The sequence below is a fragment of the Pinus tabuliformis genome, chromosome 8 (assembly GCF_031772625.1).
Source record: "Pinus tabuliformis cultivar Carrire ecotype Pingquan chromosome 8, CPIR1, whole genome shotgun sequence".
NCBI classification, from domain to species: Eukaryota; Viridiplantae; Streptophyta; class Pinopsida; order Pinales; family Pinaceae; genus Pinus; species Pinus tabuliformis.
The window spans coordinates 2,046,198,725-2,046,224,275 of record NC_142294.1 but is presented as its reverse complement, the minus strand read 5'-3'; the positions used below and the strand labels follow the sequence as shown (position 1 = coordinate 2,046,224,275).

Below are 25,551 nucleotides of genomic sequence, written 5' to 3'. Positions count from 1 at the left end.
AGACTCCTCTAAATAGAAAGAATCACAACTGAGACAAGTAAGAATTACATATTCCAACACAACTCCTTAATAAGTACTGGCCTCGATATCAATCTGCAAAGTCTAGTTGTGGTCAAACATAACAAAAGAATATGTTGATGTCCATATAAATGACCAACCATCCACCGGAATGCATGGGTGCTACTGCTAGTCATGTAGGATTTCCTTCACATACATGTTTCTGTCAACCATTATAACTGCATACATGTCCTTGTACCTACAAATCCCCCTTCATCATCATCATGGGTTTTATCAGATTACTTGTAACTATGCTCTGGGTTTTATTGGATTATCCTCAACTATACCTTGTGCTCAGATGGAGATACGCTGAGACTTGTGAGAAAATAAATTTCTCCTATGAGTAAGGTATGTCACTCCCGACCACCTAGACTCTGAAACTGTGAGCACTGAGGCTCCTATGTTGCCATTGGGGCATTATAGCCATGAAGGATCTGTAGCCACTAAGGCCGTGTAGCCACTAGGGCTCACCAAAGACCCGACTCAACCAGGAAAAGGGTTTTCTTAGCTAACCTTAAAACATGCCAATAGGAATCTTTGTCCCACTTCACTCTTACATGTGGTTTCTAGCTTACCAGAAGCCGATAATGCAAATACAAAGTGATTTTAGATTTTCATGAACTGTATGGGGGTACACATGCCTTACAAAGCTTACAACTCAACTCCAACTTTTGGAGTTACCAGGTACATATATTACAAAGACCACTACAAAACATCCTAGACTTGCTTACAATTAATATGTGTGACTCATAATACATCATGCTAGTGAGTCTATTCCACAAACTCACACACAAACTTTAACTTAATTTTCCATCATCACCTAATTTTCATTGTCATTGTTGAACAAAATCAATATTTTCTACACTTCAACCTTGACCACTGAGGTTCTTTGGTCTCTTATTTCTCTTTTTGGTTTAATTGTCTTGGATTCACCTACGTGATTGTTAGAGTAGCTAATTCTAACAAAAAAGCACTGCATTGAGTTAGCTAGGCTCAATGCTCCTAATTCCAAAACATTTATAAATACCACATTTTACCATGGCAGAATATTACCGAAGAGACTCAAACCCAACTGCGATCCAAGTGTTATGGCTCATCCATCACCAAGATGACCAACCCACATTTCAAACTGATGGCTTCCATGAAGCCACAGAATGTTCAGGCCGATGTTGTCATTCAAGTGGGAAATTTCTATCATTTCTTCCATTATTTCCATGGCTTCCTAAAGCTCAAAACGCTTTGTTGGGGCGATCAGGGCAGCTCATAATCTGATTTTAGCTAGGACTTTCACTTCAATTTTTCTTCTCTCTGCTGCTAAAGCTCCTTATAGCCACTAGCCTGGAAAGTACCCAACTCAAAAAAGGACTCGGCAGAACAATTGTATTCTATATTATGATATGGGTTTTTCTTTCACAGAGCAGTCAAACTGGTGTGAGACAGTTGAGAAAGAAACTTATCGAATTCGGTTCCCCACTCATTCTTCCCCGATTTCAAACCCAGGAACCCCAAAAAATATAAAATTGAAAGGAAGCAAGCCACACCATAATCGAAATTCTCAGCGTTTTCTTTATTTATTTGACTGTGAGAAGACTGACATATTTTGATGCAAAAAACTGAAAAGTAGAAATTTCCAAAAACATATTGGAAAAACAGGGGTATTAAGTTTTAACCCTCCAGTAAATTCAGATCCAGGCTTCTTTCTCTGTCCATACTCGCCTTCGGTGATCCTCGCTCCTGCTCCATCTCTCACTCAGTCCCCTTTAATTTTCCATCGCAGCCCTTGGAATCGACATTGTGGGTTCCATTCCACCACGACGCCTGACACACAATGGATTTCGCATCACCGACCTTCCCCTTCCCAACGCATTTTTGAGCAGGGTCTCGCCAACTAGTCTCACGCCTCCTCAAATAGTGCCTCTTGGTGGCTTCTGCATGATTAATGGATTTCGTCTACAAATGTCCTCTTTCAATCGACCTTTTACACTTAACTACTACTTCTCTTGGACAATGAAAACACAACCAAATCACTAGTAGAAATCGATTTTACTTTCACATCAGGTTCGCCATGATTCGATTTCACCCTCTATAGGTCACACAACCTAGTAGGTAGGCCACGAGACGCGAAGGAGGAAATGACCACTATCTACACCAAATCCACAATACCACAGATCACTAGACCACTAGATCTGCCAATTCTAGGGTCGATTTGCAGCGATGAATGTTGCCATTGTAGATTTAGCGATTTCACTAGCAAGCACTGACTCTGCAACACAACAACTCGACCTCAACTACCTACGTGAAAGCAGCACATCCAACAACGGAACCATGATGCACAATCACCATGATGCATCAAGAATTGAAGCACAATGCCTTCATTATGAGTTAGATCTGATACAATCCATGTGTCAGCAGAACTAGACTGTAATAGCTCTTCAATGGGTTCTGGAAAATCTCTCACAGTCTCAAATGAAAGTCAGATTCCTTTCCAGTTCTTAGCCTAGAAGTAATCATAACTAGCAGTTCCAACAACTCTTCCAAGAGTGTTTCCACTTGATCTTATAGTGCTTCCAAATCACTTCCAAGCCGCCTCTACATGCTTTCATATCCTAGCAACCACACCACTGTCACATCTTGCATATATAGATGGACAAACAAAAAATAAAAACAATATAAATATATTATGTTATTTCCTCAGCCCCGGATGTGCCATGCCCAGGAGGAGTCAGGGCCTCAAGGCTCTAATACGATGATAAAATCTGATAGTTAAAACTATATTGCCATTCATTAATCAAATAAGATATTACATATATACAGGAAGTGTTGTCTCAAGATAGGAAAACTATCTTGGACACACAATCTGTTGGTTGTGAGAATATCTCAACCACACACAAATCTAGGAAACAAAATAGGAAGAGACTCCTCTAGATAGAAATAATCACAACTAAGACAAGTAAGAATTACATATTCGAACATTTTATACATCATAGATTGATTGCTGAATGTCAAAGGGTTTCCAACAAGATTTTAACATTGACAATTTGAGCAATGTATGAGTGATAATTTAAGGCTACAATCTCATGTAATAAGGATACAATATGACATAATAATTTGAGCAAATATAAAAATTAAATGTGTAATGTAGGTCAAACAAATACATCATTTTATTATGATGGCCAATAAGTGATTAAGTGTAACTATGGCCTACCATGATTAAGTAACTAATTTTGTGAATAGAGATTTGTTGCACTTCCTTTTGTTTTTGAAATGCCTTTTCTTGAGGAACCAATTTAAGCTCTTGAAACCAATTTAATCTAGTAGGTTTGAGGAAATTCTTGAGAGGAATTTTCAGTCGGTATGTATGCTAACTTTCTATTGGATAATGCCTACATGGGTTGCTTGACGACATACAGGTGGAGAGGTTCACATTGTCATCCCATTGTGAATTCATGGGAAAGGACCTAACAATGAGTCTGTACATGCTTAATTCTCGGCATTCATATCTCTCGAATGGAAAGGCATGTCAGTTTATGATGATTTGATGGATTTCACTCAGTGGTTTAGTATCATGTTAATGGTTCAACTCTGGTGGAAATTTTGAATATCTATAGATAAAATTCATGAAGGCTTCTAACCATGGGAAAACCTAGTCCTTGGTGACCTTCCCATGCTTTTTTTCCATTTGACACAAATGTGGGCTCTCAAACAACGCATTAACTTCATTTCGCATGAGGGAAACTTGTATACACATACTTAAGGCATGTTGTGGAAATAATTATTTCACTTCATGGCTTTGATAAACCTCATCCATATTTCTTTCTAAATGGCGTGACCTCTTTTTCTTTCTATTTATTCTCTCCCATCTTGAGATTTTTTCTCCTTAACTCTTCAGATTCCTCAATACTATTTATGATTATTAAATAATTACACCAAAAGTGTTCCCTACATAGAATTGGCTGGGCAAGCACTATCCAACACAACCAATCCCCTCACTCCATTTTCATCCTCCTAGCCAATACCCTCATTCTGTTTTTATCCTCCTTTGTTGAATGAAAATCTGACAAGTGGAAATGAAAATACTTTTGTATAGCCCATTTTTCTAGCTTTTGTATGACCCATTTTTCTCGACTATGTCCCGACTATCTATTTCTATTATGCGATGTAGTCATTCTGGTGAGACGATGCAAGGAAAGCTTTGTACGACCCATTTTTCTTGACTATATCCCCACTATCAATTTTTGTTATGCGATGTAATTGTTTTAGTGAGCTGATGTAAGGAAAACTTAGCCATGTTGTCGATTGAAGTACTAGATCTATAAATGTCCTAGTTCCTTCCTAATCCCTATTGATGTGTCTAAACCAAGGCAACAAATGAACCATCACTTCAGACCACTTCACACTTTAGACCGCTTCACATTCGAGAATTTGTGGCATGTTATCAAATCCATAAGCACAACTTCAAATTTTCATTCTGGCCTACTATCAACTGAGATCCATCAACAATTGTTATCAACTCCATAATCACAACTCCAAATTTTCATTCTGGCCTATTATCAACTAAGCTCCATATTAAAAGTACCTTATCTTCATACCGCTTCAAATCCAAGTCCTTCTAGCCTATTATCAACTCCAGAATTACATTTTGGCTTGTTATCAGTTTAGATCCAGACCACAACTCAAAACTGTAAACATCTGATTTTTTAGTTACACATCGGCTAGTTGTAATAGATAAAAGAGAGTAAAAAAGACTTCCACAATTTTCCTAAAAAATAGGCAGTCAAAGATACTACAATTAAAACTTGACTTCATAACCTAGAGAAAAATATCCAAATGTGTTGGCCAATATTGTTTCCACAGATGTTTTATCCTTAGGAGCAAGCTTTGCAAGATCAGAATCAGAGACTTTTGTTGGAAGCCTATGATAAAAAATATTCAAAAGCTTCAAGTTCCTGTGACTGGTCATTTTGTAAGCCAGGTTATTTAAGTATCATCAAAAGCAAGCGCTAAGTGGCCAATTGTTCAAATTGAGAGGCTCAATCCCATTCTACTACAAATAGAAAAGGTGTTGGCTCAGCATGCCATGAGGTATCAATTCATGAATTCGAGCAACATTTCATTGGATGGTAGACCTTTCCCAACATACTAATCTCTACCTAAAATTCTTGAGCCCCATTTTCTTCACTGGAACCATCGAACCATCCTCGATTTTGGATTTATTAACCAAATCACTGTGAGCTCTAATCAAGGGAGGCACAAATTCATATTCACATTCACAATCATTCTCAGTATCACAATAATCATCATAGAATTGTTAAACTATATGTTTACCCCACCTCTTTCCTTCTTTTCTCTTCTACTGAAACAAAAAGCCCAGTTACTTACATGCATGCAAAGAAACTCTGTAGCTTACCCTACCTTACCCTATTCTTCTCGTGACTTGAACACAACATCTACCAGAACTCTGTAGCTTTCGGCCTCTATGAGAGGCCACTAATTTTCATTTACCTTTGCCAGAACGCACAAAATCAAAATGCAATATACATAAAAAATGGATATATTTTTTTTAACAAATATCAAATATCTTTCCAAATTTCCTTTTAACAAATATTAAATAGCTTTCCAAATTTATTTCTATTGAAAATTTCTCAAAAGAGACAAGTTTTCTATGTAGGTTAACAGATTCATTTGACACTTAGTCATTAAAAAATTGATGTGTCCCTCTCATAAAATACCTGATAGAAATCAACCCAAATTTGTTCCAAATCATTTTGGAACATCAAATACGATTGTGCAGAATGTTATAATTTCTCACTAAGCTAACAATATTTGAATTTATGTTAGAATCTCTACCCCAACTAACTTCCACCTAATGTGTATCACGTACAACTTGTTATGTTCAGTAGCCTCCTCATCTTCTTCTGGCTCTTCAACCTCGTCAGCTATCTCCTCAGTATTAGAATCCTTATAGCCTTCCTCCTCATCATTGCTTTACTCTTCTGCTTCAAAACCTTCTTTTTCAACATCTTTGTGTTATCCTCATGTCTCTTCTATCAACTTCTTCGCATATTCTAGATCATCAAACAATAAAAAACAATGTTCTTGATTTTACTTGCCATGGCTTGATTCCTAAGTATTTTAGACTAGGGAAAACATATAATTACGAATCATCATTAAAATGTGGATTGTCAGTCATTGGCGCAAACCATTTTCCCCTGTACTTTGAATTCTTAATTTTATTTGGCTTCTAGCATCCTTTGTACTCTGGATTTAGAGTGGTTGGTACTTTCCACTCACCATCCTCCTCATCATCCCAATCCTCTGCCTTTGTGGCATCTGAATCTAGAATTTCTTGTATAATTTCGTCATATCTCTCAATTTTTTTGTCTTTTGTATATGGAATGTACTGTTTGTGTTCCCCGTCTTCTATCTTTTTGGCATCAGGATCCTTAATTTTTTTTTGTGGCAAAATGGAAATATCCTAATCAGTGTATAAAGTGAAAGATTAATGAGAGTATAACATAGCGTACATAACTCCAAGACGCAACTTCGGTTGCTAACAAAAACTACTCATAACATTGAGATAGTAAACCAGCAGCTACAACTGCATACCAGTACTTGGACTGTGCATCCAGATGATATATTCTTCTATCACAGCTCAGTTATATTTATACAAAATGATTAAGTCGGTTAAGGCCTCTTCAGGCTGGAAGGGTCATGGCAGTGAGTATGGCAGTGGCACCTCTTCGATACTGGAAAAGTCAAGGCGGTGAGGTGGTGTAGGGGGTGTTCAGTGAATTGACAGATGATCGTAATTATTTCCAACAACCCCTTAATTACGATCGACAATATAACCATGACTCAACAAAACTTAAACATGCATGTTGGTCTAAATCTCATCTATGATTACAATGGTTCAAAATTTTGACATAAGCTCTTGTGCTCGATTTCTTTTTCCTTTTCTTCCAGATCCTGTATCCTCTGAATTGCTTCATCTTTGTCTTTTTGTTGTAGGCTTCAAATTTTAGTTTCTTCATTTGTTGTTGCAGATCTTCCAAAATATAGAAAATCATTTCAGGGTGTCCATGGACATCTTTTACCTCTTCAAAAATCTTTTGCTATGTGGACTGCTGCCACATGCCATCTTCTATAGTTTGTTCTTCATCGTCAATCTTAGGATTATCAATTTGCTGCCACATAAGTCAGAATAGAACTTAATCTCTTCAGGGATCCAATACATGAAAATTTCATTTTCATTTTCTATATCATCCATATTGTCTTCAATATTCATAGCTGCAATTTCTATGCAGGCATCATCAATATATGGTTTTTCAAGCCATGCTTCAAGTAACTTTAATTCTTCTTCATGTTTTGTTGCTTCATCTTGGTTGCTTCTAGCATCTACACACACAAAATCATTTTTAAGTTTATATGAAAAAACATTTTGAGAACCATACTAGTTCTATTCATTATGTTCTATACCAAGAGATTTCTCCTCTTCTCCGTTCTTTAACTTTATGGATGTCTCGTAATATTGAGTCTCCACCTTTGTTATACAAATAGGTTTTCTTCCACTTGGTTTTCAGACACAAGTGGGTTTCTCTCACCAAATAACAGTCTAACAATAAGATGTTTATGTTTCATCATCTGCAACAACTCGTCATGAGTTAATTGTTCTTCATCAAATTTAACATCAACAATTTCAATTGTTGGATCCACTAAACCAGATGCTTCTCCATTGGAAACATTATCTATGCCAAAATCAACATCTACTGATAACACACCGTCAACATTTTGATCCACTTTCAAGTGAGATTCACAAAATCCTTCATCTCTCTATAGATTCACTGCTACAAATCCGTCTTCATTCTCATCTTCAAGCACTACTACAATAGGCTGAACAACACTACATTCTTCGACTTGATTACTCTCCCTTGCACCAAATTCTACTTCGAGGATATTTCATGCTTCATTGGAAGTTGTAGCTTCTGCTACCTTGCACAAAAACTTCTCATCCAATCCTTAATTTATAAAATTTAATGCTAAATCATCACATACTTCATCATATGGCTTGTTAGACGAGTTTCCAATTAAGTCTTTAGCTCGAAGAAACGTTAGTATTCTAATAACCCATAAATCAAAATACTTACCAATAAATATAGGTGGTGGTAGCAGATCAAAGCTACAACAATCACCTTCGATTTCTTCTTTGTCTTCAGCTAGACTTCTCAGTTCCTTGGCTCCAGCCTAAACTTCTTTAAACATGGCAATGATATTTTCCTTTTTTTTTCAATTCATTTTCTTCATCTGCCTCAGTTGTGCTTTGCAACCCGTGACCATTGTCTTTCCTCTATCTTATAGCTGCTTTCATGATTGAATGAAGATATCTTCCATATCGCCCCCGAAAAAAATATGATTTTTAATATGCGCCTCATAAGGCACAATTTTCATCCAAAACATGTTTACGTGCTTTTTGACTTATGACTTCATTCTGGTAACTTTCAGGGGACTTTTCACACTAAATTTATGCCTCCTCTTAATTTACACCAAACATACGTTGTTTATTTTAAGGAAAAAAAACTTCCAATGATATGCTGACTCTTCAAGGCTAACAGCAACGTAGACATTCAACCACATAAAAACTGCAGCTGCCGTTTTCAGCTCAATCCATGACACCTCAATATGGCGAGTGGCTCTGCAATCTGGTGCAGAATTTACATATTCAACGACGGTTCCATTTACGCTTTTCCTTCTTCTTCCAGCGGTGCTAGTTGCAGGGTGAGGGACAATAATATCTTGAAGAATATGAGGTCGATGGAGAATATAAATATTCGATGGATTCTATTAAGAAATCGATACAAATCGTAGGCGCCTCCAAATTTGGAGCAGTCCTCCCCACACAAGGCAGTTATACGTGACCCTCACACAGGGCCATGCTACATAGAATTTACTTTTGAAATGCTGCAGAGCATAGTCAGTTATGCCATGATTTGCAAAAATCACACAACACGTTCTCCAAAAATTAGAGCATCAGCTTCATGCAAATTGCACTCATAACCAGACCTCCTTTCACCAAACCAGTGACTACAAACTTCACTGGCTCTTCAAACGAGCGATGGGCGACAGTATGAGCTTCTATAGTTTCTTTTCATAACATGGCAGCTTCAGCTCTAATCAATCGATGGACTCTTATATACTCCACGTACAGAAATTACCAATTGCTCGTACCTCAGCCACTTCACACCACAATACTTTATGGTGTTCTCACACACTCACTGCAACTCAAACCCACGGGAAACCAACCTCAATGGTCACTGTATCACACGTTGACTCACGCACACAGGTAGCTCATTCCTTAGTTTCTACTTCATGCTAGCCGACACTGGCTTACACTCCAACCACACCATGACTTCACTACAACTCTACTACGACTGAGTAGGGGTGGATTTATCTTCAGAAAATCTTCTCTTCACAATAAGAACAGGCTGCGAACTTAATGTGGATGGTGGTTGTTCACATAGCAATGACCATCTCTCTTTGCAAATGATTCCTTCAACAATTCCTTGCTCATCTGGCTTTGATACCAATTGAAATATTAATGAAAGTATAACACAATGTACATAACTCAAAGATGCAACTTCAGTTGCTAACAAAAACTACTCATAACATTGAAACAGTAAACGGCAGCTACAGCTACATACCAATACTTGGACTGTGTGTCTGGACTATATTCTTCTATCACAACTCAGCTATATTTATACAAACCTATGAAGTCGGTTAAGGCCTCTTTAGGCTAGAAGGGTCATGGTGGTGAGTATGGCGATGGTGCCTCTTCAATACTGGAAAAGTCAAGGCAGTGATGTGGTGTAGGAGGTGTTCAGTGAATTGACAGACGATCGTAATTATTTCCAGCATAAAGTTCCAGAATATTTCTCCTTGTTATCAATGAGAACGATATAATTAGCAGCAAGGTGAAGAATAAAATATAAACATGAGTAAATTGATTTGATTCATGCGATACGTCCTTCTTAATATGATGGTTCTTTCCAACATAAGCAAGAATTGCATGAATCTTATTAGTCCGTACCGTCCAAGCATGGACTACAGCAATAGGAAATGAGCACATTAGCATTATTAGTGCCACTTTTACTCCTTGCTTATCAACTATAAACCAAGTTTTGTAGACACATATTGATACATCATGTTATTTAGCCTCTTCCCGAGGACCGAAGCTAATCTGAAGCTAAAGCATATGTTATAGAATATGTTATAATTTTGTGTTTGCTTGATATTTTGAAACTGGTAAAAATACTACCTAATCTAATGCGGGCATTAGTCGATGACACTAAATGTTATCTCCACATTTTGGATTTCCATGGACTGCATTGTATAATAGAGGAAGCATCAACCCTACTTGTAGGCCAGGGTACGCCTGCCACCACTAATTATCACTGCTTGTATGCCTGCCATGCCACTCCTACCTGCCACAACTTCCAGGTGCCATCTCTTTTGTTTGCATGTAACCAGGCGTAATCTTATTCCAAATCTTATTGCAGGACTGGCAGCATTGGAAACTCGCCATATAGGGGGAATGATTCATGAAGAAAGGAAAATGAATCATGAAGAAAAAAAGACAGAAGTAAAAATATAGAAGTTACTTCCTACTTCTACCCATCGCTAGCGCTCTATGATTGAACCTGCTCAACTGCTGAATGCAACCCTGCTCAACTGTTGAGTGCTTTTACAATATTGTTGTATTATCCAGCCTACAACCCTGGAATATTCCAGGGTTCATCTAATTGTGTCATTGACTAGTACAGGGTTGGCTCTGAAGGAGAAGGAAGGAGAAGGAAGGAATAAGTCTTTACCCATGAGCCTTTCACCTTCTGCCTTCAACTTGGAACCACTTCTACAGACACGAACCCACATTTTCTTCGCATTTCGCCAATTTGAAATTGGCGATCTTTGCTCAAAAATTCTTGTCTAGAAAAATATTGTGGCTATTAAGGTCCTTGTGAACACAGGTGGGAGTTGATGCAGATACTCCAACCCCTCTGTGATGTCCAGAGCGATCTGCAGCCTCTGGTTCCATGACAGGTTCGAACCCCCTGCATGTGACCATGCGCTATGGATATAGTTGCTAAGGGACCCATTTTTGGTGTACTCGAAGACAAGGTACGAGTCCTGGTCCAATGATTCTTCAACGCAAATGCCGAGCAGAGTGACGAGACTCGTGTGGTGGAATCTGTGAAGGGCGTTGATGTCCTTTGATACCTGCCCTCTCATCTATTTGATCGCCACTCTGTTTCCATGCAGAACCGCATGGAAGACAGAATTCTTGATTCTGTGTACCCCACTGAAATTGTTTGTGGCCTCCTAAAGTTCTTTGAAGGAAAAGCCTATCAAACTGTCCAATGCCAACAATTCCGACATGTTCGAAAGAACACTCGATTTGATCTCAAAACCATCCACATCACCTGCATCTAGCTTTATTATCTATGGTTTTCTTCGCCTCTTTCCTGAAAAGCAAATGGCTCCTAGAAGCCCTAGTCCAAGAAGTAGTTCTCATCCTATGGATGTAATAATTGGTACATAAATATGGCTAGAGCTTTTGTGGCAGGAAGGTGCAGGGTTATAAATGAAGGCAGTCACCTTCACTATAGTAAGAGGAAGGGGTGGAGAGAATGGTGTAGAAGGGGGAATCATAGCGCTGTGGTCGAGGGGAATTAATGGAGTTGTGTAATAATGGCTGCGAGGGACATTGGACTAATAGTTTATACTGTCAATGAAAAAGATGGAGGCAGTGGTGATGGTGCTGGAAATAGCAACGGTAATAGCAACAACAATAGCAACCCATCCGGGCTCAGACACCGGCAAAGTCTGTGCAAGAGAAGAAATTAGAAGTGAGGTATGCATTCGAGATAAGACAGGCAACACTTGATCTCCATACCTCTGACACATGGGAAGCATGCTCTTGGTGTGGCAACGTCTCTTTTTAATTTAATTTAATTCACTTTATTTTTTTTAATTTTTTTAAATTCTCATATCTAATGGCTTTGCTCAATCTTCATGGGGCTTGCTTATGGCTTCTTCTTCAGGCATGGCCTTGCTTCTAGTGGTCTTCATGCTCAGTGGGGTATGGACTTCGAACAACCATGATTGAAAACTAGTGAGCTGCTGAATTCAGCTTTTTGTCACAAATGTAATGGAAACGGTATGGCTTAACTAGAGGGAATGAACCATTTTAGGTTTCACAATTTGTAGCATCTAATAATGCACTAATTCACATATTTGCACCGTCAAGGTCTGTGCAAAAAAAATTTCCAATGCAGGTGGCATTGGAAACTTTGGAGGACATGTATTTGGCTTGTTGCAAGGGAGAAATTTCAAAGCGTCTCAGGTTGCAAGCTCACAAGATATCCAAGGCACCATAGATTTGATGCGCAGGTCCTCAGTAACACAAAATGATCCTCATGATCAACATGGTATGGTGCACTAGGGAAGTGGACAGTTTACTGACGCACAGTTGTTGAGGTCTTTTGAATCATCTATTTACGACACTCATCAACTGCTGTAGCTCTGATCTATTTGGTCATACGACAGTATTTTCTTTGTTGTCGGACTTGAAGCTAACTGTTAAAACATCATTATGGCAATTATCTATATTCTCTAGTTGCAAACAATTACTTTCAAGTTGCAGTTACTCTTTCTTAATTTGCTTGTTACCATGTGTGGTCCTCGTTGTTGTCTTTATCTAGAGTACAATATCATATTCGAATGGGTTTTGCTAATTTAGGTCAATATGGGTAACATCATCTATGCACATGGCATCAATTTGATGATTACATTGATAGGCTGAACTCAAGGAATGGGTTTATAAGTTGTCCCTCTATTTCTGTTGAATTTTTTAGCACTATTTTGTTTATGGATTTGATTCGACCTCATCATTTCATGGAGAGACAATGATACTAGGTAATTGATAGTAATTTGGAGTTGTGTAGGATCTGTTCCATTTTGTACACAATTTCCAACCCAACAATTGCCAAATCTCCTATTATTACAATATTTGGGTGCCTATTACAGTAGTTATTGGTTATCAGTTTGGAGATTTATCTCAGCAGGCTATGATCTCTCTTCTTGATGTATGTGATGGTTTAAAATTGAGGAATATGGACTTGTGTGTATGGCATTTCATTAAATGATCAATGGTTGATCTCCCTTTAATCTTTATGTACATTCAACAATATCATATTTTGACTTGTTATACGTATATTTCATATTATAACTTGTTAATTTTCTTCTTAATCTTTATGTATATTCAACAATATCATATTTTGTTTTGACCTGTTATATGTATATTTCATATTATAACTTTTTAATTTTCTTCTTAGATGTCCACTATGGCAAACACTATCCACCATGTAGACTCACCTGCCCGGCATTCGCAGGGCAAGTTGAAATCATTCATGGTTCATGGTGGTTCCAACCTATTTGGTGATACTTTGAGTCAGTTCCATTTAATTTTGTAGCAATCTTATCTTCCATTGTCGGAATTTGGTGATATAAGAATCGAAGTTTCTATTGATCCAAAACTTTAATTGACATTTTGATATAGGTTGGGGCAAAAGTTTAGCATAACTCAAAGTTTGGGTCAGTTCCGTCTAATTTTGTAGCAATATTATCTTCCATTATCGGAATCTGGTGATATAAGAAATCGAAGTTCCTATTGATCCAAAAATTGCATTCTTATTAAATTTGTGACTAGAAAAGTTGGAATTGTCTATAATATTAACTTGTATTTGAACCTTAGTATAGAATTTAGTTAAATTATCAATTACTAATGTTTCTTAATTCATTAAGAAACCTAATTTCTTTCAATATATTTGATATATTTTAGCCTCTTGCAAATTTAGTTTTTAAGAGAATGAAGTATCTCATTACAATCCATTACAACCAATTTCCTGGGAAGATGTTAAGTTTCTTTTATGGACAAACCAAAGTTTAGAAGTCTAACTATCATCTTCATCTTCAAGGGCTCTGCATGGTGAAGTAATCTTTATATTCAGGGACTCACTTTGATGAAATATTTGCATGGTGATTCCCTGTTTGAATATTTCAATCAGATTCTTAATAAATACCTACTCCAAGATATATTGTGTTGAACCATCTTCAAGAAGGTTTCAACGATATCACTAGTCTATGCCATTCATGGTTTCAGCCCTACTCAATGATGATTCTGGGCTACAGATGATTAATAATTGATGTCTTTTATATATTTTGAATTCTGGTTATTTAGCACCTAATTTCTGGATGTTGAGAGGAACACACACTCTCAGCACATAGATGTTTAATCATCTTAGCCTCCTCTGGTGATAGATATGTTTGAGAGATTGAGTGCCACCACTAAGACATACATGTTTTTGAATGGCTTAACTAGAGGGAATGAACCATTTCAGGTTTCACAATTTGTAGCATCTAATAATGCACAAATTCACATATCTGCACCGTCTAGGTCTGTGCAAACAAATGTTCCTGATCCTCTGTACCATGAGATGCTGAGGATACCGAAGGAACAGGAGCAACTTAGAAAGCCTCATGAAGAAGAGGTACTTCTACAATATTTCCATATAACTTATCTATTCTAAATTTGCTAAATTTGTTGTGCAAGATTTGGTAAGTTTGCTTTCTGCTATTGCTAGATTTGTTCAGCCAATATTTATTAGTTTACCGAGATCCTGATGTTAGCTTACTGGAAGCTGCCTAGGTATGTATATGAACTTGGAGCATCATTTTAAGCTCACTACATACATTTCTTTCTATTTATGACAGAATACACGAATCAGAGTTCATTTTGAGAACGAATTACAAGATCTGAAGAGATTTTATCTTTTGTTGGTGACTTGTATTATCTGCATTCTCAGTTAGCATTTGATTTCAATTTTATATTGATTGCAAATTTGCAAACCATGTCTCAAAAATTCATCTCACATCATTCATGCCTTGGGAGGAGAGCTTGGTGAAATCCTAATCATATATTTGCCATTCTAGGCATTGTTTTCAAAACTCGCTGGTCTGAATTAGAAACCAATCAAATCGGCCGGTTCATTAGACCTAGCCATCAAACCAGTTGGAAACCCGGTTTTCTGAGCGGCTAGTGGATGAAAAACATGTAGGTAGTAAAGAAGCCCTGGAACTACTCAAAAGTCTAGATCTTCCTTTGGATTCTCCTTGCACTAAAAGTACCTGATCCTCAAGAAGCTGGCAAACAAAGAGAGCTATGAGGAGGTGGATGCCATTTTGACAAGGATACTTACATTCTCAAAATTCCCAACAATGTCCAACCAATAATACTGAAAAAAATAGTCATTCTCAATATAAATCTTGTTGGTCCATTTCTTCTTCTCTTTGATCATAAGATAAACAAGTGCAGACTGGTCATCAGAATTAGTTAGGGCTCTGTCAGGCAGCACATCAATTAAAATCTTAGCAAAGGATGTTAGAAATTAATGGAGAATAGGTTACGTAGTTATGATTTGCTCTTTATTTGACATTCAGTTCGTATTAATTAGGAATCTGTTTTTTGCCTATGTATCTATTTAATTCCTGATGATTAATGAATAAGGTGAAGCGAATGCATTTGCTGGTGGGAGCTCCTGGTGATCTGCACCTGTGAGCTCCCGTGTGTTTGTCTAAACTTCTGTCTTCTGCATTTCTTATCATGGTATCAGAGCTAGATCTGAACCTGTGTTGTGAGGAGGTGCATCTGGATGTTAAACCTATGTAACAGCTGCTTGTTAAGAGGAGAGGACGTGGATCGAACCGGTGACCGACACCTTAAGCTTCAAGACTGACATCTTGTCGGGCGATAAATACAGGTTGGGCTTCAACAGAACCGTTCATTAGAGGCAGAATTTCGCTATCCACAGACGATTCCTCGTCAGCAGACTGGTGCACCACATGCCGTGGTTAGGTTCGTGTCTTCGAGGAAGGGATGGACTCCGGTTGTGATTGGAGCCAGAGATCATAAAATCGGGAGGAGATGTGTGCCAGTGAATACGCTGTGCTGCCTGGAATCTGCCGGAGAGTCGTGATAAACTTTCTGCGTGGATTGTATGCCATTTGATGTAACTCGATCGAAGACCATTCCCATTCAATTGATGAAGTTGCAGAACTCTGTTTTTGTGCAGAGTCAGAGAGCGACCACTGAAGGTGATTGTAATGGTCGATGTGTGGATATGATCGTGTGAAATGGTATTTGGGTTCAAATGAATTTGGTTGAAAGGAGATGCCATTAAGAGTTTCGCCAAACCAGAGAAGCCGAAGAGCTACAGCCTGAGGAGTTGCTGCTGAGGATCTGTGCTCGGAGGCCGTGTTGAAGGAGCTGCTCCATTATTATCTAGAGGCCGCCTTCGATCTAGCCTGCGATTTGCAAATTGCGCTGCACGAAGGAGCGCAGAGAAATTGCCAAAGTGGGCCTTCGCCTCTGCCTTAAGATCGAAGCTGTCAATTGGGCTGGTGATCTGTTGGAGGTTGCGTTTTGGAGAAGGCCCCGAGGGAGCAGCGTAAGGCAACGGTGTGAGAACATTGCTCGATCCCTTGAAGGATCTGTGATCTGCGCTACTGCCGGGGTAGCCTGTTTTTTTTTCAAAGATGAATTCTCAGATGGCAGATTATTTAAATGAAAGCAGCAAATTGGATGGTTCCAATTACATAAATTGGAAATTTAAGCTTCAGACTTTGCTTGAAGGTCAGAATACCTACAGCATTGTCATCGGTGATGAAGGTAAGCCAACTGTTGCAAATGGTGGAACGAATGCAACAACTCAAGAATGGGAGAAAAGGGAGCTGAAGGCAAAGGTCCTACTAAAATTGTCAGTTAAAGATTGCATCATTCCTCATATTCGGGATTGCAAGACAGTGAATGAGATCTGGACAACTCTCAAAGACATGTATGAAATCAAGAACACCAGCCGAACCTTGTTCCTCAGGAAGAAGATCCTCTCAATGAAGATGGAGGAGAATGAGTCTGTTTCGTCATTCTTATCTCGGATAAAGGAAGTTAAAGATAAAATATCTGATATCGGTCAAACCATGGCAAATGATGATCTGGTGACAATCACCATGAACGGTATGACAGATGACTATCAGATGTTTATAACTGGATTGAATGCAAGGGAAAAGCCTCCAAGTTTTGAAGAGCTTACTAGAATTTTGCTACATGAAGATGAAAGGAGGTCATCTCTCAAGCCTCAAGATCCAGATCTTGCATTGATAACAAAGTTCAAGCCAAAAGGGAGAGAGATGGCTGATCAGAGGAGGGGCAACACATCAGAAATGACATCACAAGGTATGACCTCGTATAGAAATGACTCTGCTCCTGAATGTTTTTATTGTGGTAAGATAGGCCATATTGCTAAATTTTGTTGCAAGAAGAAGGCAAATCAAGAGAGGTACAATCATAAAAGGCATGCAGGTCATTTGGCAGATGCAGATGCAGATACAGGCCCAGATCAGAATCTGGATGTTAGACTATTTATGGCCGAGGGTGACACTGCTACTGAGGAGGATGAATCAGATATTTGGATCATGGATTCTGGAGCCTCCTCGCATATGTCAAGTAAAAAGCAATGGTTCAGAAATTTTAAAGAATCCAACACTGGAGTAAATTTCTATCTTGGAGATAATAGTGGGTACAAGATCAAGGGACATGGAGATGTCCTTGTTACTCTGCCTGATGGTAAGATCAAGAATATATCTGATGTGTGGTATGTTCCTGGCATTAAGAAGAACCTGATTTCTGTGTCCAAGATTACAGATCAGGACCTCAAGGTAGAATTTTTTAAATCTTATTGCATTATTAAAGATTTGTTGGATCAGATGAAGCCCATTGCTACAGGTATTCGCATAGGAGGACTCTACAAGTTGGATGTGAAAAGTACGCCTCAGCAAGCCTTGATGACATCAAATAAGTCTGCTGAAAATCTGTGGCATTGTGGTCCTGGGAGAACTCCGCTTGACTGGACAACTAGAATGAAAATAGCATTGGGTGCAGTCCGTCGAAGTAGCTTTGCGGAGCGAAATTCTCTCAGAACAAGTCGAAGAGAACAATATGCGAAGTTGAAAGCAGATTGCCACACAATGGATTCATCTGTAGGGAGTGGTGCTAATTTAAATACACCACGGATAAATCAGGATGGCAGTATTATTCACAATCCAGAATATCCTGAAGGAGGCATTGCTCGTGAATCTTCTGCAGGTACAGATAGTTATGAAAACTCCAATACATCTATGATAGAAGTCAATTTGAACCAGACAGAGGTGGAAAGTTTGGTCCAAGTGGGTAGAAAGCATGATATGGACAGAAATGGAGATGATTGCAAAATGGAAATAGCAAGTAGCATGCCTATGGACAAAGAGATCATTCAGTGGATGATTATTTTACACCAAATAGGTTTAGATGTGGTCCGTACGGATAGGACACTGAAGTTCTATGAGAATTCAAGCAATTTAGCAAAACTTTGGGATATTCTGGCAGTATATGCATGGATGGACAAAAACATTGGTTACTGTCACGGAATGAGTGATCTTTGCTCTCCAATGGTTGTCCTTCTTGAAAATGAAGCTGATGCTTTTTGGTGCTTTGAACGTTTGATGCAACGAATGCGAGGAAATTTCAGATGCACCGACACTTCAGTTGGAGTGCAGAAGCAACTTCAGAAGGCAGATATTGGAATTGCAGTGGCAGATGCAACTGATGCAGCTAGAAGTGCGTCTGATATTGTGCTTACTGAGCCAGGGCTGAGTGTTATTATTAGTGTTGTTTTAACAAGTCGGGCAATCTTTCAGAGAATGAAGAATTACACGATATATGTTGTGTCAATCACTATTCGTATTGTGTTGGGTTTCCTCCTTATCGCCTTGATATGGCAATTTGACTTTTCTCCATTCATGGTTTTGATCATAGCCATTCTGAACGACACTACAATTATGACCATTCCTAAGGATTGCGTGAAGCCATCCCCCCAGCCTGATAGCTGGAAATTGAAGGAAGTTTTTGCAACTGGGGTTGTTTTGGGAACATACCTTGCAGTAATGACGGTGATATTTTTCTGGGCTATTCACAAGACTGATTTCTTTTCAGACAAGTTTGGAGTAAGGTCTATCAGGAATTCTCGCCATGAAGAAACATCTGTGCTATACTTACAAGTCAGCATTGTGAGCCAAGCTCTCATTTTTTGTGAGGAAATGGTGGGCATGCTTCAAATCGCAATGGTCTGTGTGTCTGTGCCCCCTGAGCAACGCCCGAAGATGAGTCATGTTGTGAAGATGATTGAAGAAATAAGAGGAGAACAATCGCCTATGCATGAATCCTTCGATTCGCTATCTCAATCTCCTTCGGTGTCCAAGGACACAGGAACCACAATTCACTAAGCCACTAGGAAGACTGAAGTTTGATTTGTTTAGGGACATTTTAGGTGTGTTTAAAAATCCCTTTCTCCATTAAGGGGGGATGTTAGAAATTAATGGAGAATAGGTTACGTAGTTATGATTTTCTCTTTATTTGACATTCAGTTCCTATTAATTAAGAATCTGTTTTTTGCCTATGTATCTATTTAATTCCTGATGATTAATGAATAAGGTGAAGCGAATGCATTTGCTGGTGGAAGCTCCTGGTGATCTGCACCTGTGAGCTCGCGCGTGTTTGTCTAAACTTCTATCTTCTGCATTTCTTATCAAAGGACTCATACAGAGGACTCTGAGGCCCCATCACAACCCACCTCCCCATGAAATCCATGGACCATTCATAGTTTCTCATAATAAAAACCCCCACATTGATTCCCAACCACCTCCTTTTCTTATAAACATTTTCCTCCCATCCATGGACTATGAAATTGAAGTCCTTGTACTTCTCCAATGGGTGCTCAAATTCCATGTCTGTGATCATAGCATCTGAGTCCATCCACCATATCCACTCAGCTTCAGGGTGAGCCATGATGGCTACCCTAATCAAACGAATTTTTGCCCAGAAAGTGTACATTTTCTGATTAAGGAGGATTCTGTTGTAAGACATGTCCAAGCCATGGATCTTGTAGTAATCCTGGTTTTTTTTGAAGCACCTCAGAAGCAGATGATGATGGGCGTTCAACCATTTTTGTCTCTTGAGGTAAAGTCAGAATTAGCATAGAAATTATCAAAACTTTTCTCCCACTCATCCATTGACCAATACAAGGATTCCTCCTCTTTGCCATTCATTTCATGTTCATTGCTTTGATTCTGTTGAATAGCAGAACTCACATTTTGATTTTCTTGAGTACCAACAGTCACATTGGTATCATCAAACCTCTGGATCCTGAAATTATATTGTGCTGAATATTGTTGTGCTTCAATTGTGACAGCTCTATAAGCAATTCCATAAGAGAAAATTCTCTGTAAACTCCAACAGAGTACCAGAGAAACAATGACCAGTGCCCAAAACATGAAAAAATCACAAAGTTTCCTCTTCTGCACCATATTGGCAGACATAATTTCAAATTGTGAAGCTTTCACCATGAACCCTCTATCTCTATAACAGGGTTTTGCTTCACATCTGCCACAGCTCATCCACTCATCTATTCTACTCTGTAATAAACAAATACAACTATGGGATGAGTCGAAAGCCTCATTATTCTCTCCCTTGTGTAAGTTCTCATATCAATGCCAAAGTAATCATGATGGGGACTTGTGGCCAAATTATGCAAGAATTAAAATGACAGTTAAGAGAAGAATCTTTCACCGACTTGAAACTCATCTCTCTATATGGTAGTTGATACTTTCTGCTGTTCACCTGTAACATCCATTCACTATGTGGCCAAACGCAGCCCATCTGTAAAAGTGGCTATGCTTTTGTTTGAGGTATGCTATTATATTTATTAAGGAATCATGACAAAACAAAAGTTCAGGTTGTGAAATCATTTTCACAGCAAGTTATGTAATGTTTCTGGCACCTTTTTATTCATTTCATCTGTTCTATTCTGTAATATAAACAAATACAACCATGGGATGAATAAAAAGCCTCATTATTCTCTCCCTTGTGTGAGTTCTCATATCAATGCCAAAGTAATCATGATGGAGATTTGTGGCAAAATTATGCAAGAATTAAAATGACAGTTAAGAGAAGAATCTTTCACCAACTTGAAACTCAGCTCTCTATATGGTAGTCGATACCTTCTGTTGTTCACCTGTAACATCCATTCACTATGTGGCCAAACTCAGCCCATCTGTAAAAGTGGTTGTGCTTTTTTTTGAGGTATGCTATTATATTTATTAAGGAATCATGAAAAAACAACAGTTCATGTTGTGAAATAATTTTCACGACAAGTTATGTAATGTTTCTGGCACCTTTTTATTCATTTACAAAGTGTGCTATTCGAATTAATGCATTATTTGATATAAAGCAGTTTTGTGTTTGAAATTCATTTGATTTTAATTGGCTTCATGAGAGATTTTCATGCCACTGACACCTACTTCTTTGCAAGTCATGACAACATTTATACCATCCCCATCTGCAGACTAACAAACCTTATTAGCTTCTTGTTAAAATGTTATGTTGGTTCTTCTTAGTTTTAGCTTATTTCTATTTTAGTTATTGACTTCCTCTTTCAGTTTCTAGGAGACTGATATTGGTAGACAAGTGAATGGACTGCGAAAAAATTCTTGTTCCGACATTCGAAAGCTAGTAAAAGAGCTCATAAGGTTAATTCACTTTTGGTTCACGAAGGTTCCTGTTTGTTTTCTTGCATGAATTTGCAGAAGTGACAAATATGAGCACTGATAATATTTCACTACATCTTAGTGGGTTTTGCAAATCTTGTTACATGGTCATCTGCTTTCATCATGAATGATCTAGGGTAGATACCTTGAGAGTTCATGATCTTCAAAATATCCAGTGTATATGCTCTCACCCCACTTCAGTACTAATAGCATAGCCAGTTTGTTGTCATGCCTTATGGGCTGCCTTTGGATTGGGTTTATTTGCTTCATATTAATTTGTTTAAACTATAATTTTATTGTGTATGATTTCACTGACACCTACTTCTTTGTAGGTCATGACAACATTTATGCCATCCCCACCTGCGTAATAACAAAGTTTCCACGAGACTGATATTGGGAGACAGGTGAATGGACTGCAAAAAAAGAGCTCATAAGGTCAATTCACTTTTGATTCACAAAGGTATGTTTTCCCAGGGGCCATGAGAAGAATGCTACTTCCGAAATCTCGAGATCTATATGGGGAACGTCGCTTCAGCAGCCACTTCTCTTATTGGCCCGGTCGCACCAATGCAGAAAAGCATTCTACCCCACTCAATGCAGGGACTTGCTACCTCACAGCTTCCCTTGTTTATGCAGTAACCACATATGTTTGGAAAAAACATGATGTTGTAAGGTGTATCTCCACCAAAATTATTTTGGTGCACATCACCACTCAATTACGTCAAATATCCACCATCGTAGTCAAGTTTCTACTCATGCTTCATATAAAATTTCAGAACATGTGTCTTAACCTTGTTGTTAAATTCTAGAAACTCATACAAAATGGCAAAGAAATGTGCATCTGGATGAGATTGAATCCCTTTGTCATTGGGGTCATCATCCCATATTCTAGCAGTGTGAAGCTACTCCCTTGTTGCAACCTCATCCTTCTTCCAATTAGATATCACGAAATGATTTTCCCATCCATTGTGAATCACTCTTAGAGATAAACATGAGCAGAGGTTATCGTAGCACAACACATGAATAGGAGAGGGCCAACTTGACCAATCCTCTAGATGCCATTTTGAAGGGCCAGACATGGATACCTACAACATAAATGCAAGTAAACATTTAGCAAATAGATCTATGAAACTGAAGTATACAACTGAACTGCAAGTATACATTTAGCGAAAAGATCTATGAAACTGAAATATACAACTCAAATGCAAGTAAACATTTAGCAAATAGATCTATGAAAATGAAATATACAACTGAAATGAAAGTATACCCATGTCGAACTTTATGAAGTTGTACGCAGAGAGGTAAAATTCAAAGGAAAAATTAGACATACACATGTCACTCTCTCGCTAGATCTTGTTGCATGAAGAATGCAATGTGAAAGAGAAGAAGGTGATGAGTGTTCATTGTTCGACACAGTAGCATTGCCAATGAATCATAATATCATAGAAGTAAATACAAGTATTTCATTTTATTAATTTTGAACACGAGTTATGATTCTCAATTTACAATTTTTGTCATAAACACATAATTTTAATAATTTGTTATAAAAAACAATTAACAATTTTGAGCCAAAAAACTAATATTGAAGATTATACACCATGCTTGGATGATGCCACCTCATAATCTAGTCAATCTATGTGCCATGTATTATATTATTAGAAGTGAGAGTGAGTTCATGTGAATTAAAATTAACCAAATAAAAAATAATTATCCTTCCTTAAAATATATACAAGGAAAAGTATTGATCTAATTATTAAATATTTTTATCTATTTGATTAAAATTTTGAATACACCCACCCACTTGTGCGTGACATCTTCAACAGTTAGTGCCCTTTCAGGGATGCTTTTTTCCCCAATGAGTGCCTTAGGGGGATGCTCATAATTTGTTACCTTGATTTGATTTTACGCAAATTATCTGAATTAAAATAAACATTTATTTCGTGGCTACACGTGTCGAAAGTTAGACATAACATAGATATAATGAAAGTAGAAACTAACTAACATATTATCTTTGAGGGGAAAAATGTTTTGGGATAATTAGAAGGTGATACCCAAAGCATTAAAATGGTATTATTTCTTAAAGTAACTAGAACATAAACACTATAGACACTTAATTGATCACTTGTAGTGAGATCATGAACAAAGCACTAGAGATTGTTGTAGGGGAATTATGCATCTTGGTGAATAAACACTACACCATTATTTTTATCCTCTTGAATTCATATGGAGATCTTTCTTAAATCGACTTGTTTCAGGTTCGATTAGGTCATTTCCCCTCCAACCCCTTATTTTTTATCTTGAAGAGTTTGATAATTTATATCCACATAAATATAATTTTTATATAGCCCAATATGAAAATTGTCTGTGGATCAATTTTTTTTTTGTCCCATCCTGCTATTGGTTGTGCTTATCGGTATCCACTCACAAGTAGTAATATCTTAGTTTATTTTCCCCTTTCAAATTGGGCTACAAAGAAATTTCGATGTTAAATCACAACACAATCATTGGGTGTTGTGCTTTGTCATACATAAATCTTTTTTTCCTTTTTTCTTCCAAAGTCATTAGTGATAACATTATGTTATTATGTCTTACCTAACCACCAAGCCAAATGTAGGTCATCCATTGAAGCACTAATTTCATTTAACCCAGACCCCTAGTTTTGGGCCAAATAATAAAGCTAAGCATTTGTATTTCCATATCATTGTACATAGAACATCAACACCGTGATGAGTAGTCTTATGCATTGGTTGTGAGTAGTGGGCTAGTCTAGTAACATTTGCATTTGAGAGTTTGGAAAATCTTATGTTTTTGCATTCAATAGTGGACTCTGTTCGTGGAAATATAGACTTCCCAATATTTTATTCCTTTGGTGTACGTTTGCACCTTTAGGGGCAATTGCTAGTTTTATTGCCTCTCTCTCTTTGGCTCTATTCGTTGAAGGTGTCTCTCTTCACTTCCACTTTTCTAGGTTTCAATTGCTTTCCATATGTTCTCCTTCAATCCTTGCTAATCTCTCTGTCCTTGCCTCACTCAATTGGTCTCCAATCCTCAATCCCTTGCCTCTTATCATCTTCAACTCTAGCTTTGTCTATTCATTTATGCTTTTCATGCGTAAGTTTCAACTTGCTGTTAATCAGTTGTCTTAATGTATTGACTTCTAGCTAGAATATCACATCAAAAGGTAGATAGTAGGAGAGGGACTTCCTATTTTCATGATTATTGTGGCTGTCACATCCAACAAATGGAAGGAAGCTTTACTCAAAGCTATTGTGAGCACACCCATTAGCCTATTAATGTGGAAATTGAAAAAGTGGAACATGAGATACCAAGGTAATTAAGGTGTCTCACTAAACTGAGACTATATTGGATATTGGATATCTAATATGGGTCATACCCATGTGATATAAAACTAGTACATGTATGTAATGAATATATATTGGATACAATTAGCACATTAATACAATGAATATATATTGCTCAGGAGAATCTTGTTGAACAAAAACAAAAGCAAAGAAGAATCTTATTGATGCTAGAAAAAAATAAATTACCACCACAATCTACTTGCTCTCTTGTTAGTAGAAAACAACCCACTATAGTGGCAGCCTTAGGATCTAATTAGTCTAAACAATGGTGCCTCTCCAATAGTCTATTTTAGGTTATGTATATCATTTTCTTTTTTAAGTTTAAAATGGCCTTAAAGGCCTAGGGTTGCAAACTAGATTTTCCAGTTCTATATTAGCCTTTTAAATA

The 25,551-nt window shown here is 37.7% G+C and overlaps 2 pseudogenes; both read right to left on the bottom strand.

The window, feature by feature from the left end:
* Window positions 1-5,886: 5,886 nt before the first annotated feature.
* Window positions 5,887-22,863, bottom strand: LOC149244674 (calreticulin-like; annotated as a pseudogene).
* Window positions 15,327-20,601, bottom strand: LOC149244675 (galactomannan galactosyltransferase 1-like; annotated as a pseudogene).
* Window positions 22,864-25,551: the final 2,688 nt, after the last annotated feature.